The sequence below is a fragment of the Rhinolophus sinicus genome, linkage group LG03 (assembly GCF_036562045.2).
Source record: "Rhinolophus sinicus isolate RSC01 linkage group LG03, ASM3656204v1, whole genome shotgun sequence".
In the NCBI taxonomy this organism is placed as follows: domain Eukaryota; kingdom Metazoa; phylum Chordata; class Mammalia; order Chiroptera; family Rhinolophidae; genus Rhinolophus; species Rhinolophus sinicus.
The window spans coordinates 64095971-64119190 of NC_133753.1; the positions used below are offsets into that span (position 1 = coordinate 64095971).

The 23220-nt window shown below is 38.7% G+C and overlaps 1 protein-coding gene across 2 annotated transcripts in view; it reads left to right on the forward strand.

The window, feature by feature from the left end:
- Nucleotides 1-4873: 4873 nt before the first annotated feature.
- The window catches only part of INO80 (INO80 complex ATPase subunit), a 119801-nt gene continuing 101454 nt past the window's right edge, over nucleotides 4874-23220 (forward strand). Inside the window, exon 1 of one of the 2 annotated variants that reach the window (XM_074327899.1) lies at nucleotides 4874-5413. The gene's annotated coding sequence lies outside the window, so the exon portion shown is untranslated. The remainder of the gene's footprint in view (nucleotides 5414-23220) is intronic. The other variant, XM_074327898.1, reaches the window with a different exon arrangement.

Here is a 23220-nt window from a genome sequence, read left to right on the forward strand (position 1 = left end):
AAGTAGTAAGGGAATGTTTGGTACAGTATAAGGACACAGAACTTAGCATCTGAAGACCTGGGTTTGAGTCCCTGCTGTGTTACTCACTACGTGTGTGAGCTCGAACAAGTTACTTAATTGTTACTTAATGATGTTCAGCCTCAGTTCCCTCTTCATAAAATGGAAATAAAGAGCTTTTATACACCTTAAATGTGTATTGCTCCTAGAGCACTGCCCAGCACATTATCAGTGCTCACAAAATGGTAGCTATTGTTATGTTTTACACGCTTTCGAAACAGTATTTACTAACCCATACTAATTGGAAAAAAATCATCTCAATGAGACTGACAAATTCAAATTAAAAAAATCTTTTATTGTAGGAATTGCAAAACTGAAATATCTGCAGAAGCTGGGCAGTTATGAAAAGAGTCAGCAGATTGGGTTTAAGTAGTATTACCAGTAGTAATAGGCGCTCAGGTGAACGGGAGAGCACATACCGTGCATGAAGGGAGAAGCTACTGTTTACTTCCATTCAGCTGTTGGACTGGTGTTGCTAGATCTTAGTTTTCAAGAAAAAACATTTAAAAATAAAAAATAAAAACACACATCTTAGGCCAGTTACAGCCAAAGACCACCAGTGTATGGCCCTTGCTTTCATGCTTAAAATGTGTGTGGTGCAGATCCAGGCAGAATGTACTTGCTCTTCACTTCTGTTTTCCCTGGAATCCCAGACAGCAGTCAGGATGGTGGGAACTATCCCGTGTGGAGTTGGTGGTTGCTGGGTGCTGCTTCATGGTTATTGTCGGTCAGATTGTTGCCATCTCTGCTACATCTGAGAAAAAATTGAGTTTATACTTCCAGCTCCTCATAAGTGAAGTCCCCTTGTTTCCTGTGATTTCAAGTTAGGTAAGGAGAGTGTCTTAAAATATTTTTCTATCTCATGTAGTTCCTGCCATTTCCCTCATTCAAGACCAGTCTTTATGAAGTGTCCAAAGAGAAAGAGCCTTCTAATTCCAAAACCAAGGGAAGACAGTGTTTCAAGAACAGGGTTGCTCCCAGTTGGAAAGTCAAATAGAATGAAAAAAAAATTAACTTATTTTGAACTAATTTTAGACTTACAGAAAAAGTGTAAAAAGATTTTCTGTATGTTCCTCACCCAGTTTCCCCAACGTTAGTATCTCATATAACTTGAGTAAAATTATCAAATGAACATTGGTACAATATTTTGAACTAAAGACCTCATACAAATGTCACCAGTTTTTCCACCACTGTTCCTTTTCTGCTCTAGGATCCTTTCTAGGACTCCACATTGTATTTATTTGTTCTTTCTCCTTAGTCTCTAGCAATCTGTAAGAGTTCTCAGGTATCTCCTGGTCTTTCATTACCTTGACAGCTTTGAAAAGTATTGATCAATTGTTTTTTGGAAAGTCCCTCAATTCAGAATGTCTGATGTTTTTTTCATGACTGGAATGAGACTATATACGAATTTTTTATAAGAATACTACAGAAATGATGTTATGTCCTTCTCAAAGCAAAATATCAAGTGGTTCATGATGTAAATATGTCTTGTTACTCATGTTTACCTTGATCACTTGGTTAAGGTGGTGTCTTCTGAGTTTCACCATTCTGAGTATCTTTTCCTTTGTGCTGAAATGTATCTTTGGTAAGACACTTTGAATCTATGCAAATCCTGTTTCTCTTCAAATTTTCACCCACTAATTTAGCATCTATCAGTGGATCTTGTCTGTAAGTTATTACCGTGGTGTTATTATTAGGTTATTATTAGGTTAGTTATTACCTAATGGTGATTTTTGTTATCCCTCTTTCCTTCTACTGCTACGTTTATTAATTGGACTTCTACTCTAAAAAAGGTCTGCCCTCTCTCCCCCATTCAAATAACCAGTTATTTACATCAGTATGGATGCATGAATAATAACAATAAATACCAATGGGTCTCTAAGTCATAATGCAATACTGTCAGTTATTGTGTTGCTTTGGCCATTAGGAGCTCTTTCAGGTTGGCTCCTGTGTTCTTGTGACATCCTTTTTTGAGCATTGTTTTCTGGACCGACAAGATAGTCCAGGCTCATCTTTTATTTTCCCAGCCTCAGCCTAGTGAATTATTTCTCCAAGGTTCTCCTTGTTCTTTTGATTGGAGAATGGTGTTTAGAAATAAAGATCTGGATACTAGGTATCCTCATTACTTCTAAATACTCTCAGCAGGCAGTACTAGGAAATATATGTATATTGATCTACACAGACACACCAATCTGTATTTCTGTACCTTCTGTACATATGTTAAAAACTATGAGTTTATACTGATACCTCCGATTCCAATCGAACACCACAGGCTTCATTTTAGCTTTCCCCTTTTCTTTAAAAACTTTTTTCTCCAGCAGTGAGACACCCAACTCATGACCTACAATGTATTTGTTTAATTCTAGCACACATGTAGTTTCAAATTGCTCACTTCTCCCCACCCCACCGTGGGAAGCACTTAGTATATAGATCACAGCATTTATGTACATTTCAGTTTGTCTTATTTTTAGGTATTCAGTCAGTTATTTCTCTCAGTTATTTAGGTGAGTTCTTTTCTTCCCCATTCCCTGAAGAATGGCTATGTTACTCATTTGTAACACAGTAAAGTTCATTCCTTAGTGTTTATATTCAATTTTGGGTCTCTCCCCACCTCACCCCCAGGTGTTGTGGTTTTGTTTTTGATTATTGCTTTATTATCAGAAATTGTCTATGGCCATACCACCCTGAACTTGTCTGATCTTAGAAGCTAAGCGGGGTTGGGCATAGTTAGTACTTAGATAAGAGAAATAAAGTATATATCCTAAGTCAACAGCACAAAGTTTCCTCAAAATAGTCATTAAATAATATTCTGTACATTTTATTTTCTAATGTATTTTATACATACATCAATAAATTTAATATTGCATATTGAATGAGTGTGAACAGTATTTAAAGAAAGCCAAAGAGACTCCTCTTTTTGGACAGAAAACAGAAAATGTTACAATGAACTGTAAAATAAAATCAAGATATATCTGGAAAACATTAAATCTCAATTTAAATCCAAACTACAAAGAAATTGTGGATTAAATCTTACATGATGTACTACACATCTAAGGCAAACAATGTACAAACACTTTTAATCAAGAATGCAAGACTGTATTAGAGATTGGAAAAAACTGTTTTATCATGAAAGTCATAGATGAAAGATGTAGCGAGCTGTATTTCAGAAGTTCTAGGACAGACGGAGGGGAGCACAATAATGCTCCCCCCAAGAATGACCACAGGACCTGTGAATGTTAGGTTACATGGCAAAGAAAAACTAAGGTTGCAGGTGGATTTAAGGTCGCTCATCAGTTGGTTTTAAAATGGGGGTATTATCCTGGATTATCTGGGTGGGCTTAGTGTAATCACAAAGACCCTTACAAGGATAACAGTTGGTCAGATATGATATGAGAAGGACCCAACCTGCTATTGCTGGCTTTGAAGATGGAGGAAGGGAGCCAGGAGCAAAAAATGCAAACAGACTCTGGAAGCTGGAAATCAATTCCTCCCTAGAGTCCTGCCAACACCTTGATTTTAGCCCAGTGAGACAGTGTCAAACTTCCGACCTACACAACTGTAAGATAATAAATTGTGTTCTTTTAAGCCACTGTTTGTGGTATTGTTAGCACAGCAATAGGGGAAAAATACAACCATCCACATTTGAACACTTTTCTAAAGGATTGTATAACTTGGTTTCCTCCCTAGATTACTGACTTTCCTCCCTTTATTTTTTTCCTTTTGGTCTATGCTCCAAACAGCTCATTGTTACTCAAATATTATCCTACTTGGTTTTAGGTATTTACTTTTGGAGGTATGTGAAACATTACTACAGTTCTAAGAGTCAGTCCAATACACAAATCTTGTCAATTCTCCATCACTCCTGCTACCTTGTTTCCATTCCTCCCCTTCTTCCCGCCCTTCCCATATAGGAAATCAATCATTTTAATTTCCGGTTTAGCCTTGTATTTCTTTTGCCCATATGAGCAGAAATTTGTTTTCTTATGTCCCCTTCTTTCTTACACAAAAGGTCGTATACTATACTTTTGCCTTTAAGCAAATTAACTTTTTACAGTCCGGAATTTAGCACAAGGAAGTCTACTTAATAACCTTAAGCAAATGCTGTTCTGGTTAAATACACCAAGGGCCAGGTTGAAATGTATTAAAGCTTGAGACCTGAGGCAACTGAAATAGCATAGTTCACTATTTCAGGAAGTTCGAATCTTTATGTGCAGTTAGGGTATACACCAGGTCCTCATCACTGATCCTGGCAATTGAGTTCATTAACTTTAGTAAATGTGGGTAGCATAGGAGCTCACTGTTGCTGGCACAAATCAATTATTCCCTTTTCAGAGGCTGAATGGGTGACATTTCTGATGACAGGTGTGTGGGGTCCCCAGGCCTTGAATCAATCCTAAAGCCCGCACTTAGGCATCTTGCCTGTCACAGGATCGTCGTCTTGATCTGAGCCTGAAGGGGAAGCCAAAACTACAGTACAAAAGAGTGCTTTTCACAGCGGGCACTTCCTCTATATACAGTCCCGCCCAAAGGGTCCAGAAACAGGATAAAACATCACACTCGAATCTATCCTTTCCCTCCAGTGGATCTCCTCAGTGTTAGGTAGCCCCCAACACACTAATCACAAGAACCCTCCCACCTCCTGCCAGCGGGAACGAATATTCCCAGGATCCTGGGCCGTTTCGATTGACGTTACTTCCGGGAAAAGTAACCTTTCTTCGGCGGTTGCAGGCCTGGAGAGGTCTCGCGACATTTGCTCCCGCGAGATCTGCTTGCTCACTCTAGCGACGACATCCTCCTCCTCCTCCCCGCCGCCTTTCGGCAATCTTCGCCAGTCCCAGCCCCGACCAATCTGCACTCAGATAGCATGGATCATAGACTCCCCCCGAACCCCGGTCCACGCGGGGCGTCAGGCAGCAGCGGCGGGGTGCGAGGTGCTCGAGGCCGACGGCAGCGGCACTGCGGACAGCCACGGGCTGGAGACTAGCAGTGAGCGGGGGCGGGGCGGGGGTAAGCCAGCTGAGTAGCGGCTCGATTGTTCTGGCCTGGCTATGGCGCCTCTCCTCCCCCCCGCCATGGCTCCCCGTGTCCCTGCTCCGCTCCTCTCAGTGAGTGAAAGTGGCCGCCGCCGCCGCCGGCCCAGCGCCCGCAGCCGCCTCAGCGCCGCCGCCATCTTGGGGTCCCAGGAGCCGCCGAAGGAGCGGGCTAGGAGCGTCCACGCTCAACGCAGTCACCGTCCTACGGCCTCAGAGAGCGAACCGCGGCTCCATCGTCGGCGGGGCGACCCCCCCCTCCGGACCCCGCCCGCACCCCGCCCCCCCTCCGCCGCCGCCGCGGCGGCGGGGCCCGGCGGCCCGAGGTGAGGCGACTAGACGTGGGCAGGCGAACGGAGGGGGGGGTCGTGTAGGCCCCGTTGCGCCCCTCTCTGCGGGCGACGACTGGGCCGCGTCTTAAAGGGGCCGTAGCCCCCGGCCCTTGGATTTGTTGGGGTTAGTGGGGAGGATGGGTGTGAACACTAGGCAGGGTTGGGACCTCAGGGACCTGGGCCTCGTCCTTCCCCTCTCATATCTCTGGAGACCCGGGGTCACGCGATGACCTCAGCTAGCCGAGGAAGCCCGTGGGGCGCCCACACGTGGGGAGTGTTAGACCAGGTGCACGTGGGACCCGGTGGGGCGGTGTCGGGCTAACACGTGTGTGGGTTTGGGGGTGGGGTGGGGCAGGGCGGGGGCTGGTTGGGCTCGAGTGTGAACTCTGTGAGGATTATACCTGTCCTTTTAAGCAAATGAGATCTAAGGGCTTGATAGTGTGTTCATTTATGGCGAGTAAGTTGGGGTGTGGATCAGTGGTGCATGCTGCTTGTTGGTGTTGGGTGGGGGCAGCCTAACACGTGCACAGACTTAGTGTGTAGGTGATACTCTTTCTGGTGTTTTAGGCTTTCGTAGGGCGTCTAGGCAAGTGTCATCCTATTTGACATTCCTTCTTGAGCTTGCTGATGAAAACTACTTCCGTAATCGCCGAGGGTGGAAGCCCCCTACAGTTTAGGAGTGATAGAGCCTGAGAAGGCACTCATTATTTTAGTTACCGGCCAACTGTGCCGAATTCTCCTTTGATTCATACGCTGTCTGGTTTCATGTTTCCGTACTTGTTGGTAAGAATGGGAGAGGGAATTAGAGGGTTGACCTCGCTAACAGTTATCACAGGTAACCAGCTTACCTTTCCAGTCAGTGAGTTCCATGATTTCCTCCCAGGGAGATTCTCACTGAGGGCTTTTTAATTCATTTTTTAAAGTAGCTGCTTTATTGATATATAATTCAAATACCAAGAAACTCACCCTTTTAAAGTGTACAATTCCGTGATTTCTAGTATACTCATAGAGTTGTCCAGCTATCACCGCTATCTAATTCATCAGCCCAAAAAGAAGCCCTTTTAGCAGTCACTCCCCATTCTTCCTCCCCTGAGTCCCTAACAACTAATCTATTTGATGTCTTTGTAGATTTGCCTATTCTGAATATTTTGTATAAATGGAATCACATAATATGTGTCCGTTTGTGACTGGCTTCTTTCGTTTAACATGTTTTCAAGGTTCACCCAGGTTAGAGCATGTGTCAGAACTTCGTTCCTTTTTATTGCCCAATAATATTCCGTTCAGATTGTGTTTTATGCTTGAAATTCACAAGCTCTTCCTAGAAAACAATTTGAGATTATGTATGATAAAAGTTGCATACCGAATGAATTGTGTTAAGGATTAAAATTCCATTATTTTAGTTAACGGTGTTCTTATCCTCTACATTTTTGTTTCAGAAGACTCCAAACCATTTTTAAAAGATCTGTGTCTTTTGATAGGAAATAATTGTAAAAAGCACAAATGTGATTTTAAAAGTTTATGACTAATAAAAACATTTTGAGTACATCAAGGTGCAAATGTGATTGTCTAACCAACAGACTATAAACTATGGTATGATAATGTCACTATTGAAAGTGTCAAGTACTACTGAGGGAAGTATAACAGCTTTCGACTGCTGTTCCTCGTGTAGCGATAGGGCAAGGAAAAGAACAACAGACACCTCTTTTGCCCACAAGAAGATTAAAACTGGCTGGGGGATTTAACATGTTAACATACACGTTCACACAAAATATCAATGCTGGGATGCAGTGAATTTTAGACTGGTCAGAGTGGGATAGGGTTCATAGGGAACTTTCAGTTTGAATAGGAAAATAAGTGAATTTGATGACAAATTTTAAAGTTGGGTCTTAAGTATAAGAATTTTGATAGGGTAGGCTGTCCATGCAGAAGATGAGAAAAGCATATTTGCTAATACTTACTCTACACACTTTTTATGGGTACTGATTCTAATCAAGAGGGCCCTGGTCCCACCTCCTAATACCATTGCTTTGGGGGTTAGGATTTCAACTTACGAATTTGAGTGGGACACAGACCTTCAGACCATGGCTGAACATTAAGTCAGAAAGTTAGAGAAGCATTGGATTCACTTGCTAATCATGATACAGTAGGTTTGCTTAGGGTTGAAAAATTGATCACAAAGAAGCTTAATGCCTGTGTTTACTAAGTACATCAGAGATTTCTGTATGTTAGGTCAGAAACAGGAGATCGGTAATAGTCAATGTAGTTGACACCTTAGATAGTAAAAAATCACTGGGACTAAATGCTGTCCATATTTTGAATAGACTAGAAGACAGTGAGTAAACTGGTGCACGCCTTTATAAACCTTCACTACCAAGGATTGACAGCCTGTGTGATGGGCTCTAGAACAGGCAGGGTTCTTACATTTTTTTATGTGCCATGGACCCCTTGGTGTCTAAAGAAGCCTGTGAACCCCTTAGAATATGACTTGTTTTTTTGTGTGTTTTTTTTTTTGTTTTGTTTTTTAACAGGACTTTATTGGGGAACAGTGTGTACTTCCAGAACTTTTTTTTTTCCCCAAGTCAAGTTGTTGTCCTTTCAATCTTAGTTGTGGAGGGTGCCGTTCAACTTCAAGTTGTTATCCTTTAAGTCTTAGTTGTGAAGGGCGCAGCTCAGCTCCAGGTCCAGTCACCGTTGCTAGTTGCAGGGGGCGCAGCCCACCATCCCTTGCGGGAGTCGAGGAATCGAACTGGCAACCTTGTGGTTGAGAGGTTACGCTCCAACCAACAACTGAGCCATCCAGGAGCTCAGCGGCAGCTCAGCTCAATGTGCCGTGTTCAATCTTAGTTGCAGGGGACGCTGCCCACCATCCCTTGCGGGACTCAAGGAATTGAACCGGCAACCTTGTGGTTGAGAGCCCACTGGCCCATGTGAGAATCGAACTGGCAGCCTTCGGAGATAGGAGCGTGGAGCTCCAACCGCCTGAGCCACTGGGCCGGCCCCAGAATATGACTTTTAAATGTATAAAATATAGTTCATGTATTTAAAGAATTTATGGTGTAAAAAATTTGCTTTTATTACTGAATTAAGTAACAGCTAGTGATAGTGCCGCTCATATGCGGTGTGCTGCCTACATTCAGATTTGAAGGAAGTGCTACTTCACTTATAGGTTAGTGAAAATAAGGATGTAAGTTTTTTTCCATCTAAGTTCATGGACCCATAGTTTAAGACTCACAGTTTAAGAGCCTCTGCCCTATAGGGCTTTGTACACCTAAAACTAAGTTATTTCATATGGGTCAAACCAGTGGTCTCCATAGCAAGACCTAGGATTGTTAACTCTTAAATTCATGTTCACGAGAACATGAACATGACTTCTTATGGGAAAATCAAGTGATAGTTTAGCTAAAGAGAAACTTGGTAGTATAATAGAAGGACATTGGTTTTGGACATTTAAAAGACTTGGGTTTGAATCCTGCTCACCACTGGGTAAGTTATTGGACTTTTTTTGCGTTTCAGTTCTCCTTATCTGTGGTAATTTCACTTCTGAGATTAAATGACATTAACTACACAATAGCAGAGCGTGTATGGCACATAGGGTTTTCTCAGGGTGTTCAAGTAGAGTTCACCTTTTGGTAATGGTACTAAAACTATTCTTATTTATTAAAGAACAAATGAAGTGTCTCCAGGTTTGCATGTGACAGCTAGCTTTTCTGGGTAAGAAGTTAGTAGCTAAGTAGGTTAAACTGGATAAATCGCGTATCTTTGTGCATGAACAGAAAAATGGCTACTGACCATCAATATGGTAAAAAGAAAGCTAGGCCAAGTGGTCAGTTTATCTCTGAGAATGTTGCCGGAAAGGCCTAAGAGAGGTATGAAAAGTAAAAATTTTTTAATTTACTGCATTATCTTGGTATGAAACCACAATACAGCCGCTCTTAGATTATTGAGTAGATTCTAATTATTGCACCTCAAGGAAGAGCACATTAAGCAGGAGGGAAGTTTCCAGAAAATGGCAGTGTAAATGATGAAGGTAATGGGGAGGCTTTTGTATGAAGATAAAGAAATTTGACTCTACAATTCAGTGATGAAGACAGAGATGGACTATGACTAAACTGTACTGAATTAAGAAAAACATGAATAATAATCCTGGAAAATTAGAAATCGCTTGAAAGGTGAATATTGTTTGGCAGGGCGTGAATAGTGAGTGGTTTGTTTGTGAAACATATTAGCACAGAAAGTGGTTAAGGTTCAAGAACAGACCAGATATAATTTAAGGATTACAAAGCCAAAGACTTGTGATTCAGCTCTAGTTTATTTCAGGTCACCAAACGAGTTGACGATACTTATACCTACTGGTTTATGAAATGCCTTATTCTATTTATTCACTCAGTAAAGATCTATTGAACACCTAGTGAATGCTTTCTGATCCTCCCAGTAACCATTTGTTGAGCATCTGCCACACCCAGGGGACTGTGATCGATTCTGGGGCTGTACAGTGAATACAGTTCTGTCTGTGTGTATGGAGAGGACAGAGGCTCTGCAAAGATAAACACACACTTTTGCAAACTCTCAGTGCCCTGGAGAAGTATAAACTCAAATGGTTCTCTTGAGGTGTTGATTTGAATTACTAGTACTTAGGGTTGTGGGTTTTTTTTTTAATGAGACATTCTGTTTCAAGGCCCTGATCTGCCTTGTTAACAGAAGCATTGTTATCCAGTGGCAGAGTAGGGTAGCCCAGCCGCTTTTAGATCTTGGAGTCAGATGACCGGGGTTCGAATTTTAGCTCTCCCTCTTGTTACCTGTGTGGCCTCTGGAAAGCTATTTAAGCCTCAATTTCTTCATCTGTTAAATTAGGGTAATAGTAGTACCTACTTCAGAGAGGATGATTGTGAGAAATCAGTGACTACATAGAAGTACTTAGACTGGTACCTGGCACATAGTGCTCTCAAGTGTTAGCTCTACGTGATTATAAGTGCCAGTTTATTTTGACAGTATAATCAAGAGTTTAGAGTTTTAATTTATAAAGTATGGAAATCAGAACCTTTTTATTATGAGTAGAAGATATCTCATTTGTAGGTAAGGCAGAGAAGAATACATCAATCAAGAAAATAGTTATTGTGCGTTAACTTTTGCGTTTATGTAATGAATACCAGTAAATGTTAATAGAAATATCTTTCTATTTAAGATTATAACAAAGAGGTGGTGTTTTGCAACATGGAACTTTTTAGTTCAGGCTCTAAAATGTTTCTGTCCAGGATGTCATTCTAATGTTAGTAATAGTTTGCCATTTAAAAAATGTTTTTGTTTGGTGAATATTGGGGAACTGTGTTTTTCTGGGACCCATCAGCTCCACCTCAAGTCGTTTTCAATCTAGTTGTGGGGGGGCAGCTCAGCTCCAAGTCAAGTCATTGTTTTCAGTCTAGTAGTGGAATGCAAAGCTCACTGGCCCGTGTGGGAATCGAACCAGCAACCTTGGTGTTATGAGCTCTGCACTCTAACCATTGAGCCAACCGGTGCCCCTAGATTGCTCTTTTAAGAATCATTCTCAGAATATAATAAGTAGATCAGGCTTCTAGAGCAGGGCTTGGGAAAGTTTTTCTGTAAAGGATCAAATAATAAATCTTAGGCCTTGCTGGTCATGCCTTCCCTGTTGTTCCTACTCAACTCTGCCATTGTAGTGTGAAAGCAGCCATAGTCAAGATGTAAGTGAATGAGTGGGGCTATGTTCTGAGAAAACTTTATCTATGGGCACTGAAATTGTAATTTCGTATAATTTTCCTGTGTCACGAAATAAGGTCCCCTCCAATTATTTAAAAATGTAAAAACCATTCGTACTTGTCAGTATGTTCAAGCAAGGACAGTGGGCTGGGTTTGCCATGCTGGCCATACGGTGCCAACTCCTACTCTGGAGTCTGGGCTCTACAACTTCCTGGCTAGGTGGTCTTGTGCAAGGGCATATTGTTAAGCCTTAATTCCATCTTTTAAATGGGGGATAATAATAGTATCTATTTATATAGAGAGTTGTTAGAAATAAATGAGATAATCCTTCTGAAGTGTGTAGCACCATCCTTGACACATAGTAAGTGTTGAATAAATGCTATATGTTATTATCTCATTGAACCCCTTCGTTTTACCATGAGGCTGTTGGGACCCTGAGAGGATCACGCATAGTCCTGAGGTCTCCCTATGGCTTGTCAATAGCGTTACACTCACAGCTCTCGACTTCAGCTTCTCTGTCTACCCTGCCATGCTGCTTTCACCGAGGACTGTAGTACCATTTAGTTCCATTAAAATGCTGCTTGACAAAACTATTCTCTTGGATACCACAATGGTGGATACATGACATTATGCATTTGTCAAAACCCATAGCACTTTATAGCACATAGAGTAAACTTCAATGTGTGCAAATTAAGCAAAAATCATTTAGGAGGTCAGTGATCCAAGGAAGGAATGTAGACTGTGACAGGAGAATCTAATTATATTACAAATGTATGAAACAACCTTACTCGAGGGGAGGAGGATGGTGCTGACCTAAGTAACCTTGGAAATGAGTGGAATTTAAGACCAAAGGAACTGCACATAAGCACTGTAGTCTGGTTGATAAAGTTGTATCCCATGGGAGTTCAGGTCAATTCTGATACTTACATACATGTGTACTGCAGTTGAACAATTAAGTAAATGGGTGGTGGGAGACAGGCTTCTCACTGTTAGAGTGGGAATTTACAGATAAGCAGATAGGCTAGAATGGCCCATGTAGTAATGGATTAGAGTTGGAGACATGTGTATGAACCCATGTTCAGGGTAATACAGATACAGACGTTGACATATTGAAATACTTGCAGGTATGTGTACATACTTGGATTTATATACACACACACATACATATATCCGCTCTTGTCAGCTGAGAAGGTTAAAAGAAACTCAGGAGCCCACCTAGTACCTAGATCTTGGTTTCTAATACCATTAATCCAATGAACGGAACCAGGACTCTTTGGAGAAATGGCTGATTCTAGGACTGGGGCAGGAAATATACAGGATGAGCCAGGATCATCTTGTAATGCCAGAAAGTAAGGAAGTGCTCCAACCACCACCACCACACAACAACCACAAACCCACATTCATGAGCTCATGTCAAAGAAGCACAGGAACCAACTGAAAGAGCTGCCAGTGGCCAAAACCGGAACCATTTGAGCAGCAGAATAAACAAAGCCGCGTTGGATTATAACCCATAGTATAACATCAGCATTTAAGTGTCTATATTGACCTTAAATAAATGATTGAATAAAGGAATATACTGCCCTAGGCCCTCTGGCTTGCTGGAGGTCCTTCAGACAATATGGGAGCACTTTATTACTTGGGACTTTGGAGTTCTTGGATTCCTATCCTGGCTCTGCCACTTCTGGCTGTGTGACCTTGGGTGGGTTAACTAAACTATCTGTAAAATGGAGGTTATAATAATATTATCGATGTTATAAAAGGATTGATTAAATGAGTTTACATATATAAAAAGTACATGCATATAAAATGTTTGGCACATAGCTCTCAATAGAATGTGTGTATATGGCCGCCTTATTACAGAAGCTTTCAAAGAATTTGGATTCCCATTTGGAATTCATTGTCATGGAGCCTCCCTCTGCACCCCCGAAGCTTCTTGAATAGAGGAAAATCTAACTTTAAGAAGTGTTTATTTAGCACCTAGTCTGAAGTAAACATACCTGCATTGTTCAAATTGTGTAGACTGTATAGTGAAGAGAATAATGATATTTGGTGTTAATAAAATCATCACACATCTAAGTGACTAAAATATCCAAAGATTGAAAAGCAAGAAACAAACTCAGACACAGACAATAGTTTAGTGGTTACCAGAGTGTAAGCGGGGGTGGGTGGGGTCGAGTGGGGGAGTGGTAGATGAAGGTAAAAGGGATCAAATATATGGTGATGGAAGGAGAACTGGCTCTGGGTGTGAACACACAATGTGATATGTAAATGATGTAATATAGAATTGTACACCTGAAACCTATGTAACTTTACTAACAATTGTCACCCCAACTTGATCAGAACACATACACACACACACACACACACACACACACACACGAAAAGACCCATTTAGTGTACAATTCAACTCATGCTTATTTACAGGTGGTTTGTCCCTAGGATGAATTACCTGAACTTTGATTTCTTAGGCTTCCTGTAGAGAACACAATTCTACGTAACTAAGAATACCCACACCAGTTAGTATGTTCACTCCCCAAATGAAAACTGACTTTCAGTATAGGAAAACTTTGAGTAAATATAAAAGTGAATTTTGGACTATTGGCTGTTTATGGATGTCCTTTGATTCTCAATAATAACCTTTCACCATCACTCGTGTAGTAATGGAGGGTTAACTATACAGAACTGATCACTGATTTTTCCTAGTATTTTGTGTGGGATCTTTATTTTTCACAAGTAACTATCAAGTAAGCTAATGTTATCTTCCCCTTGCTGAGTAAGGAACTGAGTTGATCAAGATTTTGTGGGCTGAGAATTCAGTCCTTTATCTCTTTACAGGAGCATTTTTTTTCTCAGCTGTCTCATGCCCTGAAAAAGGTAACTTGTTTTCATGGATCTAGTAGTGAAAGTCATTGAAATCACTGGTTCTTAAGTAAGACGGATTTTTAGCTGTTTTCAAATTTTTGATAAATTATTATTAATTCAGATTGGGTGTTTTTCACCAGAAGACTTATGAAATATATAGCCTGGGGACCTCTAACATAGCCTAACTTAAAGAAAAAAAATTCTTTTTTTAATTACCATGTGAAACGTCCACTATCTACCTCAGGAAACGTTTCATCCCTTTTGGATTTTTTGAGCTAGTAATATTTAGACTCTAAATGCTTAATGAATAGGGATTACACTTGTTTGACCAAATACTCTCTGTTGTGAATACTATAGAACTCCCTGGAGGCATTTGTGTTAGTAAGGCTATTTTATTATTCTGATAAGATGTTTTTATTCCCCATCTTGGTAAAGATACCATGTTTTCCCGAAAATAAGACCAGGTCTTATACTGTATTTCCTCCAAAATAAGACTGGGTCTTGTATTAATTTTTGCTCCAAAAGACACATTAAGGCATATTTTCAGGGGTGTCTTATTTTTTCATGTACAACAATCTACATTTATTCAAATATAGTCATGTCATCTTATGGAACATCGTCATAACGTTCTAAATGTGTCTGTCTGGCTGATGATCTTAACTGGGGCTTATTTTCAGGGAAACACGGTAATCTTCTAGGAAGTTGAAATGATTCTTTCCTAAAAGAAAGCAAATGCATTGTAATTGATTTTTTTTGACCTTGGTAACATTCTTTTTGGTATAATATTCCGATTTCATTAAGGATGAAAAGTAGGGAAGGGAAAATGGATAAGCATTTTTTTCTTTATCACAATATACCTGTGATGTAGGCCACAATATTTTCTCTTTGCCATTTTTGAAATTTATGAAAGGGCCTTTTTTTTTTTTTTTTTAAAGCTAAGAGTTCCATTTAAAATGTAGGTGATATTTTTACCTCTGGAACTTTGTGCTTTGGGTAAACTCTGGGCTTGTTAATTTCCTAGACTGTTCCCATGCCCTTGTAATGATCCCTTTGGTTGAGCAGGTTGTTTCTGGCCTCCATGTAGAGGGCTCTGTCAGCCTCTTCTCCTTGAGGGCAAGGTCTTTTCCTCCTCGTGTTTAAATTCAGTGTCTGGTACATAGTAGTCTCTTAGTAAATGTTCAGTGGTCTTAATGGAAAGTTTTCGCTCACTAGAATATTTCAAGATTGCTTTGTGATTTATTTATCTCTTATTTGCCATGTGTTGGGCGACCAAAAATTTGTTACTCAAATGTGAATACTTTTGAAAGCAAAGGGAGAGCAAATATTAGCAGTTATGCTTAGGACAACAGGCACATGCTTGAACTGTGTTGGGCAAACTAACTAGGAGGTATGTCACCCTAGTCATGACACTTTTTTATTTTGGTTATAGGAGAGTCTGATGGTGAAGAATGGGGCTTTGGAGCCAGTGGTAATAGGTCTGAGTTCTGATTCTTGTTTGGACAAGTTATTGAACTTAAATGAGAATGAGATTTGAATCATTGGGAGGATTAAATGAGCTCGTATTATTAAAGCTCCTACTTAGGACAGAGAATCCCCTCACAGTTTTATGCGTTTATTCAGCGTTGGGTCCTCTCTTCCCATCAGAGCCAGAACTAGAGTTTCTACTTGCAGCTGAGGCTGGCTTTGAACTTTTTATTTTATGGCCTAGATTATTTTAAACATTTCAGGGAATGCAGAAATGTTTTTTAGCTGAGCCATTGAGCTTGTTTTTTGTTCAAGTTGTCTAATTGCTCTGGGCAGGAAATGAATGCCCTATCAATCCTAATTACTCTTACTCTTTCTCAGAATATTCCTGAAAAACTTTACCCCAATTATTTTCTGCATAATTGCTAAGATATAATTTAATAATTTATATTTAGCAAACTAAAGAAGTCATTGTAACATTTGTTTTAACTAAATGGAATGATACAAATACATATTATTGTTTAGGAAAAAGTGATTTAAATGAGTATTTCATTAAGTTTCTTATGAATATTTATACTATCAGAATTATTAATTCTCTTTTGGCATTTGAATTATTTTTTCCCCCAGTATTATTTATGTTTTGCTAATTTAATTCATTTTAATTTGTGATTTTTAAAGAAGGAAACCAAAGAAAAGCGGTTTTCATATGCTTTGTGCATTAGTACAAGCATCCGCATTATAAACCAAAGGAAAGTGTGCTGATACTAAGACTTCCAACCATTTCTGGTATTGCATGTGATTCCTTATGAAACAGCAGATAATAAGGTAATGCAGAAAGACCTAGGGTAAAGGACAGTCGCAATGATACAGGTCCAACTAAGAGAATTAAGAGAAATGGGGATTATTTACCCGTTAAGTATTCAATAAACTGTTGCTTCCTTAAAATATTGGCAAGTTAATAAAGACACTTTTGCTTGTTTTTTTTTTCAGTAAAGGATACTGGTTAAGCACAGCATATGTTATGGGAACTTTTAGTATCTTCCCATAGGTTGGTGCTGGAGGAGCACAATAATACTTTTAAGGGCCATGGTTGGAAAGTGAATCCTAATCTCAGCTGCGAAAGAGAAAGTGGACCAGGATCTTCTGGAATAATTCTGGGTAGCTTTGGAGCCCATCAGACTTCCATGAGAATCCTGGTAAGGTTATGACATTTGTGTTAGAGGGAATTTGCACCTTTAGTGTGGAGTTGACAAAGGTGGCCACTTAGCCTGATGGCATATTACTTGCAACGCCCTCTGCAGACTGATTTTTTAATACCCTTGCACATGGATAAAGAGTAAAACCAAGCAAGGAATGATTAGTACCTTTTTTTATGTGGAAGTTTCTAATTTTGATGAAGTCAGTTTGTCAACATTTTCTTTTATGGTTAGTGCTTTCTGTGTCCTATCCAATAAATTTTTACCTGCTCCAAGGTCATAAAGATATGTTTTCTTTTAGAAGCATTATCATTTTAGCTTTACGTTTAAGTCTGTGACTTATCTCTCAACTTTATTTTTGTATATGGTATGAGGTAGGGTTTTGAGGTTCACCCCACCGTATGGATCTCCAGTTGTTCCAGCAGCATTTCTTGGAAAAACTTTCCTTTCCCTATTGGATTTTTTAGTGCCGTTATAAAGAATCAGTGTGACCATGTAACTCTGGGTTTCTTTCTGGACTCTATTCTGTACCATTGTTTTATTTGTCTATCCTTATGCCAAATGTAGTACTATCTTGATTACTGTAACTTTCAGTTAAGTCATGAAATCAGATAGCATAAACTCTAACATTCATGTTTTTCAAACTTGTTTGGATTATTCTAGGTCCTTTGTATTTCCATATAAATTTTAGACTGAGTTTGTCAGTTTCTTCAAAAACCCTTCTGGGATTTGCCTAGGAATCTAGAGATGAATTAGGGGACAATTGACATCTTAATAATAGTGACTATTCCAGTCCATGAACATATAGTGGTAGTAACACATAGAACTGGCCAAGGCATTTATTGTATTTATTAGGTTAGTGCAAAAGTAATTGCTGTTTTTGCCTTTAATTTTAACCTTTTAAACCAGTTACTTTTGCACCAACCTAATATGTAAAGGACTCCTATAAATCAATAATAAGAACACTATAATTTTATTCAAATGTGGTAAAAAAACAACACATATTTCACAAAGGAAATTATACAACTGGCAAGGTGCTCAACTTCATCAGTCAGTAGGGTGTACAAATTAAAACCACAGTGATTTTGAGATACTGTTACAACACTAAGTGTTGGCAAAGATGGGAAGCAACTGGAACTCTTTGTTGATGGGAGGGTAAAATAGTAAACCATTTTGGAAAATTATTTGATGGTTTCTCATAATGAAAATCTAAATATCCATCAATAGGTGAAGAGATAAATTTGGTTATATTTATTCTTATAATGGAATCCGATTTACCATAAAAAAGGAGTGAACTACTGATACGTATACTAACATGGATGAAGTGCAAAACATACTAAAAAAACAAAAGTGTACTTGTAGTGATTCCATTTATATAAATTTCTAGAGCATACAAAATTAATCTGGTCATAGAAGTCAGAACAGTGATTGCCCCTAGAACAAGAGGTAGGAATTGACTGGAAAGAAGCAAAACCCTCAGATAACTTTCTGGGGTAATGAGCTATTCTTGATATATCTTGATAGGGGTGTGAATTATATGGATATGTGCATATGTCAGAACTCATCAGACTATGTATTTAATATCTGTACTTTCTTCAATATATATAAATTATACCTCAATTTCAAAATCTTTGTAACTTTCACTTGAAAAATAGCACATTAAGAATTTTGAAAAATATTAAAATTAAAAAGCAGAAAGTAGAAGAGGTCCCTCTTAGTCCAATTCCCAGAAATAAACACCTTTAGTTGTTTGGGATGTAACTTTTCAGACATATTCTAGTCTTAGGGTATGGCGGTTAAAAGTGAGGGGTCAGATTATCGGATTCTAATCCCATTCTCTATTAAATTGTGTGATTTGAGCAAGTTAAGGTATAAGATTTTGGTTATCTGTAAGTGGGATAATAATAGTAACAATCTCTTTAAACAGAAAATTACTGGGTGCTCTAGTTCTGTGTGCTAGAGATATTATGATACTACTGCTAGAATTTTGTAAGAACCCTCTATATGAGATTTAAATTTGTAAAATGTTACAAATATTTTTCACTATTTATCATTTACTTTTTAACTGTATTTTTTTTCTTTGCAGAAATGATACATTATTAACAGGTTCTTTGAGATATAATTCCCAGTCCATAAAATTCACCCATGTAAAATGTATATGGTTTTAGTATACTCATCGGTTTTAGTATACTGTATTCAGCGTTGCAACAATCACCACAGTCTAAGTTTAGAACATTTTTATCAGCCCAAAAAGAAACCATTGCCCGTTAGCAGTCACTCATTCCCCCTGCCCCATGTGACCATTAATCTATCTTCTGTTTCTGTGGAGTTTTCTTTTCTGCATATTTCATATAAATGGGATCATACAATATGAGGCCTTTGTTAACTGGTTTGTTTACTTGGCATAATGTTTTCAAGGTTCATCTGTGTAGCATCTATCAGTATTCCATTTCTTTCTATTGCCAAATAATATTCCATTGTATGGGTATACCACATTTTATTTATCCGTTCATCGCTTGATGGACGTTTGGGTTGTTTCCATATTTTGGCTATTGTGAATACTGCTATGAAGATTCATGTCTAAGAATTTTTTGTAGACGTGTTTTCATTTCTCTTGGGTATACCTAGAAGTGGAATTGCTGGATGATATGGTAACTATATTTAACTTTTTGAGAAACTGCCAGACATTTACAAAATGGCTGCACCATTTTACATTCCCACCAGCAGTAGTATATGAAGGTTCCATTTTCTCTACATCCTTGTTAACACTTGTTATTTATCTTTTTTATTATAATCATCACAGTGGGTCGTAAGCAATATATCACCGTGGTTTTGATTTGCATTTCTCTGATGGCTGTGACGTTAAAGTATCTTTTATGCATTTATTAGCCATTGGTATATCTTCCTCAGAGAAATGTCTATTCACATTCTTTGCCCATTTTAAAGTTGGGTTACTTGTCTTTTTGTTGAGTTTTAAAAAATACGTTCTGGCTATCAGTCCCACATCAACTATATGATTTGCAAATACTTTCTCCCATTTGTGGGTTTTCAGTTTGTGGACAGTATCATTTACAGCACTAAAGTTATTTCTGTTGAAGGCCAATGTATTTTTTGTTGCCTTTACCGTTGGTATGATATCTAAGAAACCACTGCCTCATCCGAGGTCATGAAGATTTACTCCTGTGTTTTCTTCTAAGAGTTTTGTAATTTCAGCTTTTAAATTTAGGTGTGTGATTTCCTTGAGTGAATTTTTGTGTGTAGTGTTAAATAAGGAGGAGGTCCAACGTCATTCTTTTGCATGTGACTATCTAGTTGTCACAACATCATTTGTTAAAAAAGCTGTTCTTTCCCCCATTGCATTATCTTGACACCCTTGAAATCAGCCGACTCAATGTAAAGGTTTATTTCTGGACCCTTAATTCTGTTCCATTCACTGATCGATATGTATAGCCTTATGTCAGTACTACACATTTTAATTCCTGCAGCTGTGTAGTAAGTTTTGCAGTCAGAAGTATGAGTCCTCCAACTTTGTTCTTTTTTTTTTTTTTTTAAGATTTTATTGGGGAAGGGGAACAGGACTTTATTGGGGAACACTGTGTACTTCCAAGCCTTTTTTTTTCCAAGTCAAGTTATTGTTGTCCTTTCAATCTCAGTTGTGGAGGGTGCTGTTCAGTTTCAAGTTATTGTTCTTTCAGTCTTAGTTGTGGAGGGCACAGCTCAGCTCCAGGTCCAGTTGCCGTTGCTAGTTGCAGGGGGCACAGCCCACCATCCCTTGCGGGAGCGGAACCGGCAACCTTGTGGTTGAGAGGATGCGCTCCAACCAACTGAGCCATCTGGGAGCTCAGCAGCAGCTCAGCTCAAGCTGCCGTGTTTAATCATAGTTGCAGGGGCGCTGCCCACCATCCCTTGCGGGAGTCGAGGAATTGAACTGGCAACCTTGTGGTTGAGAGCCCACTGGCCCATGTGGGAATCGAACTGGCAGCCTTCGGAGTTAGGAGCATGGAGCTCTAACTGCCTGAGCCACCGGGCCGGCCCCTCCAACTTTGTTCTTTATTTCCAAGGTTGTTTTGGCTATCCTAGGTCCCTTGCGTTTACATATGAATTTTAGGATCAGCTTGTCTATTTCTGCACACAAAAAAAAGCTAGCTTGGATTTTGATAGGTGTTACATTTAATCTTTATGTCATTGCTATCTTAAAAATATTAAATCACTTGATTCATGAATCTTGGGATGTCTTTTCATTTATTCTTTAATTTCAACAAGTTTTTTGTTTAAAGGTTATTGTTTTCAGTACATGTAAGTCTTTGGTGAAATTTATTTCTAAGTATTTTGTTCTTTTTGATGCTATTGTTAATGGAGTTGTGTTCATAATTTAATTTTCAGATTGTTCGTTGCTAGTGTATAGAAACATAATTGATTTTTGTATATTGATCTTGTACCCTGAAAGATTACTGAGCTTGTTTATTCTAATAATTTTTTAGCATATTCCTTAGGATTATCTATATACAAGATCATGTCATCTATAAATGTAGTTTTACTTCTTTCTTTCTAACCTGGATGCCTTTTATTTTTCCTTAATTGCCCTGGCTAGAATTTTTGATACAATTTTGAATAGAAATTGTGGAAGCCAACACTTGTCCTCTTCCTGATTTTAAGGGGATGGCAGCCTGTCTTTCACCATTAGGTATGATGTTAGCTGCGAGTTTTTCATAGATGCCCTTTATCAGGTTGAGGGAGTTTCTTTCTGTTCCTAGTTTGTTGAGTATTTTCATTTTGAAATGGTGGTGGATTTTGTCAAATCATTTTTCTGTGTCTTTGGAGATGATTACGTGGGTTTTATCTTTTGTTCTATTAATGTGGTGTATGTTGATTGATTTGTAGATGTTACACCAACCTTGCATTCCTAGTGTAAATTCTACTTGGTAATGGTGTGTAATCCTTTTTATATGTTGCTGGATTCAATTAATATTTTGTCGAGGATTTTTATGTCTGTATTTAAGGGATATTAGTCTACAGTTTTATTGTGACGTCTTTTCCTGGTTTTGGAATCAGGGTAATTCTGGCCTCATAGAATGATGTGGCAAGTGTTCTTTTCTGTTATTTGGAAGAGTTTGTGAAGGACTGGTATTCATTCTACTTTAAATGTAAAATTCACCAGTAGAGCCGTTGGCCTGGGCTTTTCTTTGTGGGTAGTTAGAAGCATTAAATTTTATATGACCGTATTCATCAGACTTTTCATTTTCTGTTCTTTTGGTCATACAGACATAGAAAGATCTTCCATAACCTAACCTGTAATTTCCTCATCAAGGATGTAGATATTTGTAAATAATGCAGTCAGTAGGAGTTATAAATTCCTCATATTTCATTTAACAGGCACTGGCACTCATAAATAATCATCTTTTCCTGAACTCCCATGGCACTTTATCTATATCTCTCTTAAATGACTTCCCATGTGCTTTTTATTTATGTTCAAGTCTTGCCTCCTGTTAAACTGAATTCTCTGAAGGAAATAGCTTTTTCTATACTGCACTTAGAGTTCAGCAATTGAATGGCTGGGTGAAATGTTACTCTAATGTTCATATGACAATAACATATCACTTCTTTTTGGTCTTACTTCCATCTATTAAAATATTTTAGAATTCATTTGTTTGGCCTGATCCTGCTATTTGTGCCATAGCGCTGGAAATCATCAATGTAACCTGTGGGTCTGATTCAGTATGTCACATTCAGACATAGGTTTGGGCTGCAGTGTCTGAGTTACAGGGGAGCAAAGGTGGGATCTTCAATTATTTTGTTACCTTAATGTTTGGTCTTTTGTATAAGCTTCAGCCCATAACCTGCTACAGATTGTCTTTAGTCCTTTAAAAGCTTTAAAGCTATAGTTCTCATAAGAGTTATACCTTTATTCAACCTTTTCTGTATTAATTAGTGTTGGTAAATTTAGGAATTATTTTTTAAAAGGGAGATATGATTGAACTCTTTATATATCTTAATAAATCAGTGATTCCCAATCTGGTTTTCTCTGAGATATTTTCATAGGTGTTTTGCCAAAGAATGGTCAAGTAACTTTGGTATTCCTCTTGGAGGGGAACTGAGAGCACATTAGCGTATTGAAGACTAAAAATATTTAGGTCTAACTTTAATGCTTTAAGATTTTTAATATTAATGGACATTTGTTAATGTCTTGAGCTAGTATTCAGAGAAGTCAAATTTTGGGAAATGCTTCTCTAAATGATTGGTATGAAACCAGATACAGGCAGCATCTATAAAGAGAAATCAGAGGTAAAAATACAATTAAGTATGGAAAGTCTAAATGTGTAAGTCTTAGAACAAATACTTAATGGCCATCATTGTAACTGTAGTATTTTATGAGGTGGGGTGTGTGTGTGTGTGTGTGTGTGTGTGTGTGTGTGCGCACACACATGCACATGTGGGCTCGTGTATTTTTACCATTGCTTTTAGGGAAAAAAATTCAATCACTCCATTTTTAAAAATAATTTTATTTTTTTTTTAAACCAAGCCAAACAAAACTGTTGGACTAATCTACCATTCGAGCAGTGCATC